Source organism: Lithobates pipiens, unplaced genomic scaffold (genome assembly GCF_037356315.1).
Source record: "Lithobates pipiens isolate NorthernLeopardFrog02 unplaced genomic scaffold, aLitPip1_a1.2 Scaffold_30, whole genome shotgun sequence".
In the NCBI taxonomy this organism is placed as follows: Eukaryota; Metazoa; Chordata; class Amphibia; order Anura; family Ranidae; genus Lithobates; species Lithobates pipiens.
In genome coordinates, this window is record NW_027507791.1 from 171,364,751 (window position 1) to 171,385,740 (window position 20,990).

Here is a 20,990-nt window from a genome sequence, read left to right on the forward strand (position 1 = left end):
TTATTTTTTTTTGTTTTGTTTTATTCTTTTATTAAGTATAAGTAGAACAACATAAATATAACAGTCAACCATACAGCATGACCCAGGGTCACAATTACATGGTAACAAAAAATAGGCAGCCAGATAACTCAGGTTCTCAGAGGGGAGTCCTAGAGTTTCATGCAGAAAAGAGAGAAACCCCACCTCGGACATGTAGTACAGTATAACTAATGCAGCCCTGTTCGGACAAATGTAATCATGGAGAGCAACTGGGACCACAGCGAGCCAGCTTATCATGACCTATATGAACCAGAGTAAAATATGAGCCGGTCGTGTCCAGAACCCTGGGGCTCTTCTGGGTCCCAAAGGCTAGTAAGGAGACAAGGCATAGTCAAAAGGGAGGACGGGGGAAGAAGAGAGTGCAAAGACGGAGAGAGAGGAGGGGGGGGGTGGCGGCGGGGAAAAATAGAAAAATAAAGACAAAAAGGGAGGGGGGGGGATGCCACCCAGGGCAGACATGGCCTACGTAGGTAAACGTTAGATGTTCAGTCTTTTTCTGGGACAGGGGCGCTGCTCACCTCCCGAATGTAGTCTCAAGTACCAGAAAAATACCTCCCGGGCCTCCATGTAACACTAAATGCCTCTTCAGTGTTGTGAAGGGTGGCGGTCAATTCTTCCATCCGGAGAATATGATTGACTTTGGAATACCACAGCACCTTGGATGGGGGGCTGAGGCTGCCTCCACAGTGTGGGAATGCAGGCCCGGGCGGCATTCAGTAGTTGCATCGGGAGTGTTTTTTTGTATTTTCGAACAGGCTGTTCGGTCAAGTGTAGAAGGCAGGCTGCTGGGTTGTCTGCGATATCTACATTTCTGAGAGTTTTTATCGTCTCGGTCACCTCCACCCAAAAGTTCCTCAAGGCCGGGCATGCCCAGAAAATGTGTCCCATGGTCCCCGTATCTGAATTGCACCTCCAACAAACATCCGGGATCGATCTATTCATTTTATTCAGAAGGTATGGGACTCTATACCAGCGTGAGACTATCTTGTATCCTGATTCTTGATATTGGTTTGCGATGGAAGCTTTATGTACTAATGTCAGGATCTTTCCTATCTATTGTGGGGTAAATGTGATGCCAAAGTCCCTCTCCCATTTGTGGATAAATGGTGGGGGTCGACTCCTCCTCCTGACTACTTAATAGGTTGTACAGGAGGGAGAGGGTGTGTCGCACAGGTTCCTTTTTTGTGACAGATGGATTCATAGGGCGTCAGGTCTCTAGGAGTGTAGGGGGCCCTTTGTATGGCCAGAAGAAAGTGATGAAGTTGATAAGCACTAAACAAGTCAAGCAGAGGGTCAGAAAGCTTGGCGACAGATTGCGTGGTCGGGAGCCCTCCCGAGGGCCACACCTCTCCCAGACGCTGTTTCCCCACCACTGTCAACTGTTGCAGTTTCTTGTTGGTAAATCCCGGTGGGAAGTCTGGATTACCTATAACCGGAGTCATTGGTGACGGCAGGGGAGCAATGTGTGTGCAGCGTAACAACCTCCGCACAACAGCCAACGTAGCTCCCACTACGGGGTGACCTCTGAGGTCTTTTGGTAGGGAGGACAGGAGCCACGGGGAGGTCAATAGGGGAATGGATCCATCCTCAATCTCCATCTCCACCCACTGCTTGTGTTGGCCATTACAATGCCAATCAACGACTCTCGCTAGCAGAGTCACTCTGTAGTATTGTCTCAGATCTGGGAGACCCAGACCCCCCTTGTCCTTTGGTCTGGCAAGCAATTGCAAACGGGCTCTGGGCGGTTTGCGCGGCCAAATAAAGTCCCGGAGCAGCACCTGCAGTTGTCTGAAAAAAATTGGGGGTAACCGGATCGGTAATGTCTGGAACAAGTATAAAATCCGCGGGAGGGCCGTCATTTTGAATGCATTACAGCGCCTGAACCAGGTCAGTGTTAAAGCATGCCAGTTTCCCAAATCAGATTTCAGTCTATTCAGGAGAGGGACAAAATTAAGCGGGTACAATTGCGCCAAATCCGCTGCGATGTCAACGCCCAGGTAACGTATAGATTTTTCAGCTCAGTAGAATGGAAAAGCGGAGCGTAGCCTCTTGGCCTCACCATCCGGGACCGATATATTCAATACAGACAAAGGTGCAATTGATTTTATAGTTTGATAGGCTGCCGTATCGCTGGAGAGTCGCGAGTATATTGGGAAGCGATATGTGTGGATTGAAGACGAAAGAAATTAGATCGTCAGCGTACGCCGCAATTTTGTGGTGTGCCGAGGGTTTGGATATGCCAGTAATATTCGGGTCATTCCGAACGTGACACATAAGTGGTTCCAGTGTCAGAATAAAAATTAGGGGAGACAGAGGGCACCCCTGCCTCGTCCCATTAGTGATGGGGAAAGAGTCCGAGCACTCTGAAAGCACCCAATCTCGTCTGATCTTGGAGGCTAAGAAGAGTCAGGCCTGGTTAGTACCTGGATGGGAGACCACCTGGGAATACCAGTTATTGTAGGCTTCTTTTTATGTTGTTGGCCTTGATTCGTTTTTGTTTTTTTTCGCTTGTTTCCCAAGGTGACCATCTGGGCATTTGTCAAGAGGGTTGAGAGTGCCCAAAGAGTTCGCTTACAGCAGCATCACCCTGAAAGAGCCCTATCTCTTCTCATCTCTGAGGCTAAGAAGGGTTGGGCCTAGTTAGTCCCTGGATGGGAGATGGCTTTGGAATACCAGGTGCCGTAGTCTTCTTTTTATGTTGTTGACATTGACCTGTTTTTTTTTTCGCTTGTTTCCCAAGGTGACTATCTTGGCATTTGTCAAGAGGGTTGAGAGTGCCCAAAGAGATTGCCTATGGGCACATAAGCCTGAAAGCGCCCGATCTCCTCTGATCTCAGAGGCTAAACAGGGTCGGGCCTTGCTAGTACCTGGATTGGAGACCAACTGGGAATACTAGGTGCTGGAGGCTTATTTTTATGTTGTTGGCGTTGACTTGTTTTTTTTTTTTTTGTTTACCAAGGTGACCATCTTGGTGTTTGTCAAGAGGGTTGAGAGTGCTTGAAGAGCTCGCCTATGGCCACATAACCCTGAAAGCACCAGATCTCGTCTGATCTCAGAGACTAAACAGGGTCGGGCCTTGTTAATACCTGGATGGGAGACCACCTGGGAATACTAGGTGCTGTAGACTTCTTCTCATGTTGTTGGCGTTGACTTGATTTTTTTGTTTGTTTCCCAAGGTGACCATATTGGCGTTAGTCAAGGTTGAGAGTGCCTGAAGAAATCTCCTACGGCCACACCACCCTGAAAGAGCCCAATCTCATCTGATCTCAGAGGCTAAGCAGGGTTGGGACCAGTTTAGTACCTGGATGGGAGACCGCCTGGGATTTCCAGATGCCGTAGGCTTCTTTTTATGTTGTGGCCATTGACCTATTTTTTTCTGCTTGTTTCCAAGGTGACCATCTTGGTGTTTGTCAAGAGAGTTGAGAGTGCCTGAAGATATTGGCTACGGCCACATCACCCTGAATCTGTTCCATCTCATGTGATCTTGGAGGCTAAGCAGGGTCCGGCCTGGTTAATGCCTGGATGGGAGACCGCCTGGGAATACCAGGTGTCATAGGCTTCTTTTTTTTTCAAATATAATTTTTTCTCCAAATAGGGGAAGACGGTCCCCCGAGTACATAATGCAACAGAGAAATACAGAGCAAAAAGCAGCTGAACAATACTTGATACAGGTATATTCGCAACTGTGAGTCTGCCTTCCATCAATCACAATGATTCGAGGCACGGATAAAGTACTGTACCAAGATCCAGGGTCACACAAACCCCAGGTCCCTCCGGCATAATCCATCCAGAGGGGGGTGTGGGGCCGTCATTCCCAATTTTCCACTCTTTCCAAAAGAGAGAGGGGGTGGAGGGGGTGAGAGATAGGGGAGGAAGGCCGAAAAGAGAAGGGTTGAAACATCAGAAAAGGAGAAGAGGGGACGAGACACGATGGCAGCCACTGTCCAAGGGGCCAGTCAAGGAAAGCTCAGAGCACTAAGGCGATAGCAAGCGACATCCTTCCAGCGAGAATATAAAGGTATTCCAGATGTCTCAGGTTTGTTTAAAAAATTCTTGTTTACCTTGTGATGTGAGGATCAAGTCCTCCATTTTTTTTAATGTCCTCTATTTTCCTAAGCCAGTGAGTAATGAAAGGGGGGGAACATTTTTTCCAATAGAGAGGGATGCAGGATTTCGCCGCATTTATCACATGCCGTAAAATAGATTTTTTTGTACTTCTTAATGGGAATCTGTGAATGGTGCAAGAGAAAGAATGCAGCCTCTTCCTGGATGGAGAAGTCTGTGAATTTTTGTGTCATGCATCGGATCTCTGTGCAGAAGTCCACCAAACTGAGGCAGGACCAAAAAATGTGCAGCAACGTGCCCTCTTCTTCTCCATACCTCCAGCATATGTTCGAGGAAGAGGGGAAACATTTCTGCAGCTTTGATGGTGTCAAATACCACCTGGTGAGAAGTTTAAAATTCGTCTCCTGTATCTTCGTGCACAGCGACATTTTGAGAGCCAAAGTGATAATGCGTTGTCTCTGTGCTGGGGAAAATTAGCAATTAAGGTCCTTTTCCCAGTTGGCCAGACAGGTTAAGTGTGGGTAATCTGTTTGAGAGAGAATGTGGGCCAAAGGGCCTTCGCTCCTGCATAGAGTCTCAAACTCCGTCTGAGGGCGGGCGAACGTTTGAGGATTGGGGATGGAATGGAGAAAATGATGTCGTTGCGCCGCTCTCCAAAAAGGCAGTTGGAAAAGCCCTGTCGGATCTGTTAGGGTTGAGAAAGAAGGCCATTTTCCATCAATGATGAATTTAGACGCATTGACTAGGTTGGAATTTCTAAGTGGGTCCGCAGTTCAAAGGTTGGATGGCCACGTATAGGGAATAGGGGGGAAGTCAAAGACGTGAGTGTGTTTTGGGTAGCGATCAGGTGACTGACTTTCAACTAAGCCCCTATAGTGAGATGTGACATAAATTCTGTGGGTAAATACTTATAGCACCACATGGCGCTTCTTAGCGGAATTCGGGAGTGAGCTTAGAAAGTTTGTTTCGATTCCAGTCCAATACACGCCCCAGATGGGAGGCCAGGTAGTAGCGTCGCAAGTTAGGGAGAACCAACCCTCCCTGTTGTTTAGACAATGTCAGCTGTGACCGCTTAAGTCTGGGATTTTTGTGGGCCCAGTTAAATTGAGTGAGCAAGGATTGAGCTTGCTTAAAAAACAGGACTGGAATCTGGATCGGGAGAGCTTGGAAAAGATAAGTAAATTTAGGGAGTATGTTCATTTTAATGAGATTGCATCTGCTGAACCAGGAATGGAGGTCAGAATGCCACCCGTGAAGCAAACTGCGGATCTTAGTGACAAGGGGTGGGGGGAAGTTCAACATAAACGTACGTGCGATGTCCGGTGGAATGTAAGTACGTGAGTATATCTTACTTATCCATGCCAGCATCCGTTCACTCAGACCTATATGGCGAAGGACCGAGAACATTAATGTCCATTTGACCCGATCAAAAGCCTTCTCGGCATCAGTACTCATGAAAAGACAAGGGGTCCCAGATGACTTTGCTTTATGGATCAGGGTAAGCACCTTAGTGGTGTTGTCCCTATCTTCCCTGGTGGGAATAAAACCTAACTGGTCAATATGTATAAGGGACTACAAGTGATGTGCCAATCACGTGGCGAGGAGTTAGAGAATAGTTTTAGGACCGAATTTTGGAGGGAAATGGGTCTGTAGCTCCCACATAGGCCCGGGTCTTTGCCCTCCTTAGGTATCAACGAGATGTGGGCTCTAAGGGTATCCTCAGGAAAATCCCCATTCGAGCTCAGAGTATTAAATAAATTCACCAAGCGCGGGCCGAGAATAGGGAGGAAGGTCTTAAAGTATTGTGCGGTATATCCGTCAGGGCCCGGAGCCTTACCCACCTTCGGAGGTCCCACGGCCGTCTGGACTTCTTCCAGTGTGATTGGGTCCTCCAAGTACTCCCGTGATTCCGATGAGAGGGTTGGTAGACCAGAACCGGTTACATATCTGTCTATATTGTCCTGTCCAGACCCTGAATCGGGCAGGTTGTAGAGATCAGAGTAACATTTTTCAAAGACTTCGACTATTTGGGTTGGGGTAGAGGCCCTCTGGCCATTCTCATCTATCAACTGTGGTATGTAAGAGCCAGATTTCAACTCCTTTACCGACCTGGCTAAGATTTTTCTGCATTTGTACAGTACAGTACAGGAAGGGTATACTAATACAGCACAATTATGCTATAGCGCTTACCAGATGTACACTGGGTTTAACGCGCTGTCCTACTTGGGTAATTGGGTAGACAGGTTGGAGAGGGAGCCCCCGAATCCTAGTCCCCCCAGTCCCGGCAGTGGTAAATGTCACGTCTGATACCGGTATGCAAATAAAAGACAATCAGTAACATCAAAGAAACAAAAAACAATAGTATAACCAAAACAGAGGTAGAGCATATAACTGTTAGCACTGAGGGGTCTCCTCGGCTCGCCCTAAACGTAGGCATGCACGAGGGAGTCCGTCACAACAGAAAAGGCATCACAGAATGGGATCCACCACACCCCGTCCCATACCCCTAAAGTACATGCAGTCCCCGAACAAATGCATTTCTCCCTTTGGCAGATTGTCCTCTCCTTACCCCCTCTCCCCCGTCCACGCCCCGGGGGGAAAAGGGGCAGGGAAGGGGGGAAAGGGGGAGTGGAAGGGGGGAAATGGGGAGTGGAAGGGGGAAAGGGGGAGGGAAAGGAGGGAAGGGAAGGATGGGAAGGGGGGGAAGGGAGGAGGGAAACAGGGGAGAGGGGACAAACATGCAGAAATGTCAAGTCCTTTAGCGCACTCCCACCAGCAAACACCCGGACCCCATAAATTTCAACTCCTCCCCTCCATGGTCACCACATCAAGATGAAAGAGAAGCAGCCCTGGTCGGTGCATGGAAAATCCGGCAGGCAAGGGGCTGGGGCCACCATCCCTCCATCCAATGGGAGACTTCACCCGAGCAGCAGTCCTGGGGCCCGCCAATTAGTGTCTCTCCTGCATCGCCATCGGGGGCTGTGTAGAGCATCCAGAGGGAGGCTGGGACTGCCCAAACAGTAAGGGGTAAATCCTCCAGGGGGGTCCAGAGTCACCCTGGAGGGAAGCAGTGTCTCGTACCAATAGGCTCAATAAATAAGTCATCCAGGGTCCCCGAAAGCTGCAGAAGGCAATGTCGGCAAAGAGTAGGTGGGAGCCAGAGGGGGGGACAAGGGGCGCATCCAGGGGGAGGGGACACATATGCGGGAATGTCAAGCCCTTCCAGTACAGCGCATTAGGTATCACTCAGACCCCCCAAAGTGCAAATCCCCCATCTAAGGTCAAGACTCCAGAAGGGAAGATGAGCCGCCCTGGTCTGTATATGAAAGAACCTGCTGCCAAGGGGTTGGGGCCATCATCCCTTCCTCCAATGGGAGATGCCACCGGCATGACAGCCCCGTGTCCTGTCAAGTGGTGCCCCTCTGACAATGTCGTTGTGGTATATGTGGAGCATCCAGGGAGAGGCAGGGACTACCCAAACAGTGAGGGGTAAAGCCTCCAAGGGGGACCGGTGTCAGACAGGAGGATAGCGGTGTCTTGTACAAGTTGGTTAATTAGACAAGTCATCCAGTGTGTTTCTGTGAGCAGCGGAAAGAAAGGTCGGTAAGGATTATGAATGGGTGGGGGCCAGGGAGTGCATAAAACTGCCACCAGATGACCGGGGCAGAGAGGGCAAGGGGATGAAAGTCAGATCTGGTAGGTGGGGGCGGGGGTGAGGAGTGTCCCTCATATTACTCGCGTTGGCCATACCTTGAAGCTGAGCGCTCTGCATACCCAGGACGTTCTTCTGTATAATCTAGCCTATCTGTACACATTAGTCGGTCCTCTGTATACAGAGAGGAGAGAGGCTTGGGTATACAGAGAGCTAATGTATAAAGAGCAGCTAGTGTATACAAAAGACATCCAAGGTTATACAGAGAGACTCGTGTATGCAGAAGACCGGCTAGTTTATACAGAGAGGCAAAGTGTACAAAACACAGGCTAGATTATACAGAAGAACGTCCTGGGTATGCAGAGATGGAGGCTAGGGTATACAGAGAGAGAGACTGTGTTACACAGAGAGGCAGGAGTATGCAGACTTGCTAGTGTATACAGTAGACCGGCTAGTTTATACAGAGAGGCTAATGTGTACAAAAGACAGGCTAGTTTATACAGATAGGCTAGATTATACAAAAGAACGTCCTGGGTATGCAGAGATGAAGGCTAGGGTATACAGAGAGAGAGTGAGGCTGGGTTACACAGAGAGGCAGGAGTATGCAGACTTGCTAGGGTATACAGAGAGAAAGGCTAGAGTATGCATACTTGCTAGTGTATACAGGCGGACTAGTGTATACAGAAGACCGGTTAGTTTATACAGAGAGGCAAATGTGTACAAAAGACAGGCTAGTGTATACAAATAGGCTAGATTATAGAGAAGAACGTCCTGGGTATGCAGAGATGTATGGCTAGTGTATACAGATAGGCTAGATTATACAGAAGAACGTCCTGGGTATGCAGAGATGGAGGCTAAGGTATACAGAGAGAGACGCTAGAGTACGCATACTTGCTAGTGTATACAGATGGACTAGTGTATACAGAGGATCGGCTAGTTTATACAGAGAGGCTAATGTGTACAAAAGACAGGCTAGTGTATACAAATAGGCTAGATTATAGAGAAGAACGTCCTGGGTATGCAGAGAGAGAAGTTGGGTTACAAAGAGAGGCTAGTGTATGCAGACTTGCTAGTGTATACCGGTGGACTAGTGTATACAGAGAGGCTTGGGTATACAGAGAGCTAATGTATAAAGAGATGCTAGTGTATATCGACGGACTAGTGTATACAGAGGACCGGCTAGTTTATACAGAGAGGTTAATGTGTACAAAAGACAGGCTAGTTTATACAGATAGGCTAGATTATACAGAAGAAGGTCCTGGTTTATGCAAGAGATGGAGGCTAGGGTATGCAGAGGGAGAGGCTTGGTTACACAGACTTGCTAGTGTATACAGACGGACTAGTGTATACAGAGGACCGGCTAGTTTATACAGAGAGGCTAATGTGTACAAAAGAGAGGCTAGTGTATACAGATAGGCTAGATTATACAGAAGAACGTCCTGGGTATGCAGAGATGGAGGCTAGGGTATACAGAGAGAGAGGCTAGAGTATGCATACTTGCTAGTGTATACAGGCGGACTAGTGTATACAGAAGACCGGTTAGTTTATACAGAGAGGCTAATGTCTACAGAAGACCGACTAGTGTATACACATAGGCTAGATTATAGAGAAGAACGTCCTGGGTATGCAGAGATGGAGGCTAAGGTATACAGAGAGAGAAGTTGAGTTACAAAGAGAGGATAGTGTAGGCAGACTTGCTAGTGTATACCGGTGGACTAGTGTATACAGAGAGGCTTGGGTATACAGAGAGCTAATGTATAAAGAGATGCTAGTGTATACAAAAGACAACCAAGAGTAGACAGTGAGGCTCGTGTATACAGAAGACAGGCTACAGAGAAGCTAATTTGTACAAAAGACAGGCTAGTGTATACAGATAGGCTAGATTATACAGAGGAAGGTCCTGGGTATGCAGAGATGTATCCTAGGGAATCCAGAGAGAGACTGTGTTACACAGAGAGGCTAGAGTATGCAGAAGACCGGCTATTTTTTTTTTACAGATAGGCTTGTGTATACAGAAGACAGTCTGGGGAATTCAGTGAGGCTAGTGTATGCAGAGAGGCTGGGACACCGAGACTATTGTAAAAAGAAGGCAGGCTAGTGTATATAGATTACGGGCACCTGTATACAGAAGACAGAGAGGCTAGTCTATATTGAATGGCTGGTGTACACAGATAGATTAATGTATACAGAAAAGCTAGCGTGTAAAGAAGACAGGACTTTATTTTTTGCTAATGCAACTACTTTTGAAACATATAAAGTGCTTTTTTCATATTTTGGTGCTGTTAAAAAGTGGTGTGTTGTCAGTGGTGATATCAATGTGACAGTTAATGTGGAGAACTACAACTATTCAAAATAGAGCAAAAGAGTGCTAAAGTTTATTTTGTTAAGTCATTGACTGATAGACGTTAAGTAATTGTCCGTTATTGGTTTGGCAGTACATGGTTTATTTTGATCTAAGATAGTTTTATTCTCTACTTATAGCGGAGTTTTAGACGACTTTATTATTAGCATTATTCGCATTATTCATATATATTATGCAGAGTGTAAGTATTACAGTGAGACGATATTGCTTTTAAAAGATTTGTATTATTATACATAGCATTGTTAGCAGACCAATAGGACAATTTACATGGCTTAATATTGCAGAGCGTAATTTATCAGGAAAGAGATCCAAAGCGTTAGTTGCAGTAGCTTCATAAAACTGAGAAATCGTTGCATTACTCTAAATTTAAAAGTTGTTCCGGTAGCACTGAAAGACGATATTAGATGAGTGATCTACACATTTCGTTTACTATTTCACTATACCGGCTAAATGTTAATATGTTAATATGTGCTGCGTGTAAGGTAGAAATTAGATGGTTTAGTGTGAGCTGGTTTACCAGGATTTAGAGATAGTAATCTGTTTATACTAGTAATAAATATAGCAAAATAACTATAACGGGTTTAAGTGGAAATACACGAAATAACAGCAACAACGTGTGTAGGTTTTTATCAATCAAGTTCATTACGTGTCAGCAGCTAAATATTCTGCAATAGCAGAGATTAAGTATTGCAGTCGAAATGAGATCGGAAGCGTTAGTTGCAGTAGCTCCAAAATGACTGAGAAATCATTTCATTACTCTAAATGTAAAAGTTATTCCGGTAGCACTGAGTGGACTGATATTAGATGAGTGATCGTTCTAGTACAAATTCAGTTTCCTATAGCAGAGAGATACCAGCTAAATGTGAGACGAGCAATTAAACTGTTCACGGTAGCATTGCATTACTCTTAATATGTGCAGCGTGTAAAGAAGCAATAAGATGGTTTTGTATTATCCTAAAATTAGCAGTATACGTAATAAAGGTGAGTAGGTAACCTGGATTTAGACATAGCAAACTCTATAATCTAATTTAGCAAAATTAGAAAGGATAATATTGAGACAGTATATACAGGTAGAGTTTAAGTGGAAATACACAAAATATCTAGCTTACCTTTACATTGTTCAATAGAGCGTTGCAAAGTAATACCAAGGCAAAATGTCGGAATAGCAATTCGATGAGATGATTGCTGTAATCATGAAATATCAGCAACGACTAGGTTTCTATCGGATGAGAAAGTATAATAACTGGCAAAGTATGACATGGCAAAGAGACAAATTGCATTAGAGATGTGAGATGGACATGAAATGTCAATCCCCATTGGTTATTTACATGTAAACGCGGCTACATACAGCAAAGTTGTGAGCTAAGCAGCTAAAGGTTATTTAAGAGTAAATTGACGTAGCTTGAAAATTCCAACGTGTAAATCGTTCCATTAATTATGTTACGCACGAAGACGGCTTACACTGACTGTTTTCCGTTTCCACTGGTCATCGGCATAATGTATCAGTAACCATGAACATTAATAGTGATAGACAGCTTACATTAGGATGTATGCATGATGTGAATGTAAAATGAATGTAAAATAGTTGCATTATGTGTTATTAATGTAATCAAACTGTATTGCTATGCTTTGCTACTGCAACCACTTCTCAATCAAGTAAACCGTCCCACTGCTTTTCTCACATTTTGCCGCTGTTAAAAAATGTGTTGCAAGTGTTATGTGTTACAAATGGTTATCAGTGTGACAGTTAATGTGGAGAAGAAGTAATAAACAAAATAGAGTCAGAAAGAGAATCCTATTGCATAGAGGTAGCGAGAGATTAATCTTAATGTGCAGTGTGTAAAAGGTTTTAAAAAGATGGTTTTGTGTGACTTTTGATTTAACGTAAATTTAGCTGTAGACATTATAACTTGTTACAATGATTTAGAGATAGTAATCTCTATAAAATAATAATAATAAGTATAGCAAAACAAATTAGGAAAATTTTGAGGCAGTCGAGATATAGTGAATACACAAAAGATCAAGGGATAGTAGCAAAGTCAAGGGATAAATGCAAAGGTACTCTATTTAACAGTAAATTGACGTAGCTTGCAAATTCTAACGTGTAAATCGTTCCATTAATTTTGTTACGCACGAAGACGGCTTACACTGACTGTTTTCCGTTTCCACTGGAAAGAGAATCCCATTGCATAGAGGTAGCGAGAGATGGTTGCACATGGCAGAAAGACGGCTTACACTGCTTTTCTCACATTTTGCTGCGGTAAAAAGAAATGTTTTGTCACTGTGTTTTAACTGTGACAGATAAGGTGGAGAAAAAGAAGTAATACAGTACATGACAGCTGATACTGGTTGAGTAATAAAACTGTTTTATTAAGATGTAAGACTAGTTTTATTCTCTACATATAGGCTTTTCAGAGAGTTGTATAATATAGACGACCAATAGGACATTTAAATGGCTTAATATTGTAGGGAGGAAGTATCGCTGTTCAATGGTAAGAGATTGAAAGCTTAGCTTGAAAATGGCCGAGAAATAGTTGCGTTAGTCTAAATTTAAAGGATATGCCGGTACCAATGAGAAAGCTTATATTAGACTAGTTGATCTTTGCATTACACAATCCTATTATTATTATTATTATTATTATTAATAATAAGATCATAGTGCAGAGAGATACTCAGTTAATGTCAGAGATACTCGGTCAATATCAGAAAAGCAATAAAACTGTTTACATCGTTAGAGAGCGATGGTTACATTACTCTTAGTATGTGCAGCATGTCTGGTAGCAAATGGATGGTTTTGTGAACATTTTGCATTACGGTACAATTAGCGGTAGAACTCATGGAAGTGAATAGATTTAAGCGGATTTTGAGATAGTACTCTCCATTTCTAATAAGAAATAAAGAAAAATAAGTCAGGATGGTGTGTCAGGACTGTCACATACTCACAGTCCCGGTACAAATATGCAAAATAGAGAAAAAGCGTACATGGTTTATTTTGATGTATGATAGTTTTATTGCATGCTTGATGTGGATGATTAAAATCGTGTAGTGATCTATATTTAGCATAAGAATGAAAAGGCATAACATGGCAATGAGACAAACTCCATTAGAGATGTGAGCTAGATGAAATGATGAGATGTCTCTGTATAGCCCAGATTGTCTTCTGTTATCACTTAGCCTACCCTCTAAATTCACTAGCCTCTCTATATACACCAGTATGTTTACACTAGCCGGTCTTCTGCATACAATAGCCTGTCTTCGATATACACTAGCCTATGTTCTGAATACACTAGCCCGTCTTCTGTCTTCTGTATCCTCTGTATAAACTAGCATCTCTGTATACCCCAAACTGTCTTCTGTAAAAACTTGTCTCTCTTTATAGCCTGTCTAGCCTTTCTTCTGTACACACTAGCTTCTCTGTATACACTAACCAGGCTTCTATATATACAATAGCTTCACTCTATGCACTAGCCTCTCTGTATAATCTAGCCTCTCTATATACCCTAGATAGTGTTCTGCATCTCCGTAGTGGTAGCCTCTCCGTAGAAGCCAGCCTTTATTCTGTATTCGCTAGCCTTTCTTCTGTATGCTGTAGTCTTCTATATATACTAGCTTCTCTGTACACCCTTGCATCTCTGTAATACACTAAACGTGTATGGGAGACTATCTGTGAATACCAGGTGCCGTACATCTTTGTATATACTAGCCTCTCTTTAAATTAGCCTCTCTGTGTACCCCAGCCTCATTGTTTACTCTAGCATCTCTGTATACTCAAGCCTATCTGCATACACGAGTCTGTATTCTGTATTCACTAGCCTGTATTCACTAGCCTTATATATACTAGCTTCTCGCTTCTCTGTACACCCTTGCATCTCTGTACACTAGACTCTCTGAATACACTAAACCCTCAAGTATACCACAGCCTGTCTTCTGTATACATTAGACTGTAAAAACTAGCTAGAATACACCAGCCTGTCTTCTTTACCCAATAGACTCTCTGTATGCACTACCCAGTCTTCTGTATACACTGTCAGCTTTGATGTGCACCCAAGCCTGTCTTCTGTATACACTAGTTTCTCTATATGCACTGTCCTTTCTGTATACTCTCGACCCTCTCTATACATTAACCTCTCTATATACACTAACATCTTTGTATATACTAGCCTCTCTTTAAATTAGCCTCTCTGTGTACCCCAGCCTCACTGTTTACTCTAGCATCTCTGTATACTCAAGCCTATCTACATACACGAGTCATCTGTATTGTGTATTAACTAGCCTTTCGTCTGTATGCTGTAGTCTTCTATATATACCAGCTTCTCTGTACACCCTTGCATCTCTGTAAACACTGTGTAAACTAGCCAGTCTTATGTATACACTCGCCGACTGTATACACTAGACTCTCTGAATACACTAAACTCTCTGTATACCACAGCCTGTCTTCTGTATACACTAGACTGTAAAAACTAGCTAGAATACACCAGCCTGTCTTCTGTACCCACTAGGCTCTCTGTATACACTACCCAGTCTTCTGTATAGAATGTCAGCTTTCATGTATACCCTTTCTGTATACACTAGCTTCTCTATATGCACTGTCCTTTCTGTATACACTCGACTCTCTCTATACACTAACCTCTCTATATACACTAACATCTTTGTATTTGTCTTTAAACTAGCCTCTCTGTGTACCCCAGCCTCACTGTTTACTCTAGCATCTCTGTATACTCAAGCCTATCTACATACACGAAACCTGTATTCTGTATTCACTAGCCTTTCTTCTGTATGCTGTAGTCTTCTATATATACCAGCTTCTCTGTACACCCTAGCACTGTAACAGTGCTAGGTTCCTGTATTACAGAAACAGAACACCAGCAATAAGGTGTATACTGTGCAGGAGGCACACAACACCGACTCTAACTTCTGCACTGCAGATGCATGTATTGCAGAAATTGAACACCAGTAATAAAGGGTAGCTTCAGGTGTGTACTGTGCAGGAGGCACATAACACCCACTGTAACAGTGCTAGGTTCCCAAGCAGTAAAGACACTGTCCCTGCCTATCGTCCTCTTTCCCTGACCACCGCAACACACTATACAAGGCCGCCGTGCTGGCGGCCTTATATAGTGTGGGGTGTGTACTAAACCCCCCTGAGCTATAATTGGCCACAGGAATCCTGCCTGTGGTGAATTGTGGCTCTCCTCACAGAGGATGTCACATCTGTTCTTATTATATAGAACCTATTATGCTCCTCGTAAACTTTTTCAGTTTGGCCGAACGGCCGGACGCAAGTTGCCCCCGGTGCGGGAACATGGGGGGAGACATGATGCACATGTTTTGGAGATGCCCGAAGTTGATCCGCTACTGGACAGAGGTGACAGGAACCATTGATCGGGTGGTTGGAACCTCCACCAGGATGGAGGCGAAGTATTGTCTCCTGGGATTAGTTGAAGGAGTTGGAAACCCGGGAAGTAGCCAGATGGCAGTTCTGAGATGCCTATTTCAGGCAAGGAAACTGATTGCTCAACCCTGCTTAGCCTCCAATGTTGGCAATGACTTGGTTTTTTTCGCTTGTTTCCCAAGATGACCATGTTGGCGTTTGTCAAGATGGTTGAGAGTGCCCGAAGAGATCGCCTATGGCCCCATCACCTTGAAAGTGCCTGATCTTGTCTGATCTCGGAGGCTAAGCATTGTCGGGCCTGATTAGTAACTGGATGGGAGACCAACTGGGAATACCAGGTGCCGTAGGATTCTTTTTATGTTGTTGGCGTTGACATGGTTTTTTTTTTCCGCTTGTTTCCCAAGGTGATCATCTTGGCATTTGTCAAGAGGGCTGAGAGAGCCCAAAGAAATCTCCTACGGCCACATCCCCCTGAAAGCGCCCAATCTCATCTGATCTCAGAGGCTAAGCAGGGTCCGGCCTGGATAGTACCTAATTAAAGGTGCCGTAGGAATCTTTTTATATTGTTGGCTTTGACCTGTTTTTCTTTCGCTTGTTTCCCAAGGTGACCATTTTAGCATCAGTCAAGAGTTTTGAGTATGTCCCAAAGCGTTCGTCTGAGGTCACATCACCCTGAAAGCGCCAAATCTCAGAGGCTAAGCAGGGTCTGGGTCAGATGGGAGACCACCAGGGTCTATGTTGTTGGCGTTGACCTTTTTTTTTCACTTGTTTCCCAAGATAACCATCTTGGTATTTGTCAAGAGGGTTGAGAGTGTCTAAATAGAACACATATGGCCACATCACCCTGAAAGCGCACAATCTCATTGATCTCGGAGACCTATCAGTGTACGGCCTGGTTAATACCTGTATGGGAGACTATCTGTGAATACCAGGTGCCGTAGGCTTCTTTTTATGTTGTTGGCTTTTACCTGTTTATTTTCGCTTGTTTCCCAAGGTGACCATCTTGGCGCTTAACAAGAGGGTTGAGAGTGCCCAAAGAGATCACCTATGGCCCCATCACCCTGAAAGTGCCCAATCTCATCTGATCTCAGAGGCTAAACAGTGTCGGGCCTGGTTAGTACCTGGATGGGAGACCGCCTGGAAATACCAGGTGCCATAGGTTTCTTTTTTTGTTGTTGGTTTTGAACTTGTTTCTCAAGGCGACCATCTTGGCGTTTGTCAAGAGGGTTGGGCGTGTCTTGAAGAGAACACTTACGGCCACATCACCCTGAAAGCACCCGATCTCATCTGATTTCAGAGGCTTAGCAGCATCAGGCCTGGTTAGTACCTGGATGGGAGACTGCCTGGGAAGACCAGGTGACATAGAAGGATCTGGTCTGGTTAGTGTCTTGATTGGGAGATCGCCTGGGAATACCGGATACCGTAGGATTCTTTTTATGTTGTTGGCTTTGACCTGTTTTTTTTCCCTTGTTTCCCAAGGTGACCATCTTGGCATTTGTCAAGAGGGTTGAGAGTGCACAAAGAAATTGCTTACGGGCACAACACCCTGAAAGCGCCCAATCTCGTTTGGTCTCAGAGGCTAAGCAGGGTTGGGCCTGGTTTGTACCTGGATGGGAGACCGCCTGGGTTTTCCAGATGCCGCAGGCTTCTTTTTATGTTGTTGGCGTTGACTTGTTTTTTTTGTTTGTTTCCCAAGGTGACCATCTTGGCGTTTGTCAAGAGGGTTGAGCGTGCATTTGATCTCAGAGGCTAAGCAGGGTTGGGACATGGTTAGTACCTGGATGGGAGACCGCCTGGGATTTCTCGATGCCATAGGCTTTAGGTTTAAGCTGTTGGCATTGACTTATTTTTTTTATTTTTTTTTATTCTTTTATTAAGTAGAACAACATAAATATAACAGTCAACCATACAGCATGACCCAGGGTCACAATTACATGCTAACAAAAAATAGGCAGCCAAATAACTCTGGGTTCTCAGAGGGGAGTCCTACAGTTTCATGCAGAAAATAGAGAAACCCCACCTCGGACATGTAGTACAGTATAACTAATGCAGCCCTGTTCGGACAAATGTAATCATGGAGAGCAACTGGGACCACAGCGAGCCAGCTTATCATGACCTATGTGAACCAGAGTAAAATATGAGCCGGTCGTGTCCAGAACCCTGGGGCTCTTCTGGGTCCCAAAGGCTAGTAAGGAGACAAGGCATAGTCAAAAGGGAGGACGGGGGAAGAAGAGAGTGCAAAGACAGAGAGAGAGGAGGTGGGGGGATATCGGCGGGGAAAAAAAGAAAAATAAAGACAAAAAGGGAGGGGGGGAATGCCACCCAGGGCAGACATGGCCTACGTAGGTAAACGTTAGATGTTCAGTCGTTTTCTGGGACGGGGGCACTGCTCACCTCCCGAATGTAGTCTCAAGTACCAGTAAAATACCTCCAGGGCCTCCATGTAACACTAAATGCCTCTTCAGTGTTGTGAAGGGTGGCGGTCAATTCTTCCATCCGGAGAATATGATTGACTTTGGAATACCACAGCACCTTGGATGGGGGCTGAGGCTGCCTCCACAGTGCGGGAATGCAGGCCCGGGCGGCATTCAGGAGTTGCATTGTGAGGGTTTTTTTGTAATTTCGAACAGGCTGTTCGGTCAAGTGTAGAAGGCACGCTACTGGGAACCCAAAAGTTCCTCAAGGTCGGGCATGCCCAGAAAAGGTGTCCCATGGTCCCCATATCTGAATTTCACCTCCAACAAACATCCGGGATCGATCTATCCATTTTATTCAGAAGGTATGGGACTCTATACCAGCGTGAGACTATCTTGTATCTTGATATTGGTTTGCGATGGAAGCTTTATGTACTAAGGTCAGGATCTTCCCTATCTGTTGTGGGGTAAATGTGATGCCTAAGTCCCTCTCCCATTTGTGGATAAATGGTGGGGTCGACTCCTCCTCCTGACTACTCAATAGGTTGTACAGGAGGGAGAGGGTATGTCGCACAGGTTCCCTTTTGTGACAGATGGATTTATAGGGTGTCAGGTCTCTAGGAGTTTAGGGGGCCCTTTGTATGGCCAGAAGAAAGGGACGAAGTTGATAAGCACTAAACAAGTCAAGCGGAGGGTCAGAAAGCTCGGCGTCAGTTTGCGTGGTCGGGAGCCCTCCCGTGGGCCACACCTCTCCCAGACGCTGTTTCCCCACCACTGTCAACTGTCGCAGTTTCTTGTTGGTAAATCCCGGTGGGAAGTCTGGATTACCTATAACCGGAGTCATTGGTGATGGCAGGGGAGCAATGTGTGTGCAGCGGAACAACCTCCGCACAACAGCCAATGTAGCTCCCACTACGGGGTGACCTCTGAGGTCTTTTGGTAGGGAGGACAGGAGCCACGGGGAGGTCAATAGGGGAATGGATCCATCCTCAATCTCCATCTCCACCCACTGCTTGTGTGGGCCATTACAATGCCAATCAACGACTCTCGCTAGCAGAGTCACTCTGTAGTATTGTCTGAGATCTGGGAGACCCAGACCCCCCTTGTCCTTTGGTCTGGCAAGCAATTGCAACCGGGCTCTGGGCGGTTTGCGCGCTCAAATAAAGTCCCGGAGCAGCACCTGCAGTTGTCTGAAAAAAATTGGGGGTAACCAGATCGGTAATGTCTGGAACATGTATAAGATCCGAGGGAGGGCCATCATTTTGAATGCATTACAGCGCCCGAACCAGGTCAGTGTTAAAGCATGCCAGTTTCCCAAATCAGATTTCAGTCTATCCAGGAGAGGGACAAAATTAAGCAGGTACAATTGCGCTAAATCCGCTGCGATGTCAACGCCCAGTTAACGTATAGATTTTTCAGCCCAGTAGAATGGAAAAGCGGACCGGAGCCTCTTGGCCTCACCATCCGGGACCGATATATTCAATACAGCCGACTTGGCGCAATTGTTTTTATAGTTTGATAGGCTGCCGTGTCACTGTAGAGACGCAAGTATTTTGGGAAGCAAAATGTGTGGATTGGAGACGGAAAAAATTAGATCGTCAGCGTACGCCGCAATTTTGTGGTGTGCCGAGGGTTTGGATATGCCAGTAATATTCGGGTCATTCCGAACGTGACACATAAGTGGTTCCAGTGTCAGAATTAAAATTAGGGGAGACAGAGGGCACCCCTGCCTCGTCCCATTAGTGATGGGGAAAGAGTCCGAGCACCCCTCGGTCACCCGTACCGCTGCCGACGGCGTGGAGTAAAGCGACATTACCCAGCTCATCATGTTGGGGCCAAGACCTATATGTTCCAGGGTGGCCTGCATAAAGTGCCAGACCACCCTGTCAAAGTCCTTCTCCGCGTCCGTTGACAACATAAGCAAGGGCCTTCCCTGTTAATGCGCCGCATGGATTAAATTGAGGACTCGGGCCGTATTGTCTCTAGCTTCCGACTTATTTATATTTTTTTGCTTGTTTCCCAAGGTGACCATCTTGGCGTTTGTCAAGAGGGTTGAAAGTGCCTGAAGAGATTGCCTACGGGCACATCACCCTGAAAGCACCCGATCTCGTTTGATGTTGGAGGCTAATAGAGTCGGGCCTTGTTAGTACCTGGATGGGAGACCGCCTGGGAATACCAGGTGTCGTAGACTTCTTTTTATGTTGTTGGCGTTGACCTGTTTTTTTTTTCGCTTATTTCCCAAAGTGACCATCTTGGTGTTTGTCAAGAGGGTTGAGAGTGCCTGCAGAGATTGCCCATGGCCACATCACTCTGAAAGCACCCAATCTCGTCTGATCTTGTAGGCTAAGAAGAGTCTGGCCTGGTTAGTACCTGGATGGGAGACCACCTGGGATTACCAGTTATTGTAGGCTTCTTTTTATGTTGTTGGCGTTGATTCGTTTTTTTTTTTTTCTTGTTTCCCAAGGTGACCATCTTGGCATTTGTCAAGAGGGTTGAGAGTGCCCAAAGAGATCGCTTACAGCAGCATCACCCTGAAAGAGCCCTATCTCTTCTCTTCTCTGAGGCTAAGAAGGGTTGGGCCTAGTTAGTACCTGGATGGGAGATGGCGTTGGAATACCAGGTGCCGTATTCTTCTTTTTATGTTGTTGACATTGACCTGTTTTTTTTTTTCACTTGTTTCCCAAGGTGACCATCTTGGCATTTGTCAAGAGGGTTGAGAGTGCCCGAAGAGATCACCTATGGCCCCATCACCCTGAAAGCGCCCAATCTCGTCTGATCTCGGATGCTAAACAGTGTCGGGCCTGGTTAGTACCTGGATGGGAGACCGCCTGGGAATACCAGGTGCCATAGGCTTCTGTTTTTTTTATTTTTTATTTAGTAGTATGCGACATACAATGTAAAGGCAACTTCACAGAATGTGTGATACAAATAGTTACAATCAAATGATCATATTGCATGGATATCAGAGCCAATGGTAAGAAGTCTGAGGAGAATAGCATGTGTACAGCTTTGCGGTCATATCAAGATGAGATTAAAGCTCCATCTCGTTGGGATCCTCTACCACTT

At 45.4% G+C, this 20,990-nt stretch overlaps 5 pseudogenes; all 5 read left to right on the top strand.

Moving 5' to 3' along the window:
* Window positions 1-3,047: 3,047 nt before the first annotated feature.
* Window positions 3,048-3,166, top strand: LOC143948969 (5S ribosomal RNA; annotated as a pseudogene).
* Window positions 3,167-3,261: 95 nt separating this feature from the next.
* Window positions 3,262-3,381, top strand: LOC143949134 (5S ribosomal RNA; annotated as a pseudogene).
* A 12,360-nt stretch (window positions 3,382-15,741) lies between these two features.
* On the top strand, window positions 15,742-15,860 carry LOC143949554 (5S ribosomal RNA; annotated as a pseudogene).
* Window positions 15,861-16,553: 693 nt separating this feature from the next.
* On the top strand, window positions 16,554-16,672 carry LOC143948458 (5S ribosomal RNA; annotated as a pseudogene).
* A 3,986-nt stretch (window positions 16,673-20,658) lies between these two features.
* LOC143946356 (5S ribosomal RNA) lies at window positions 20,659-20,777 on the top strand (annotated as a pseudogene).
* Window positions 20,778-20,990: the final 213 nt, after the last annotated feature.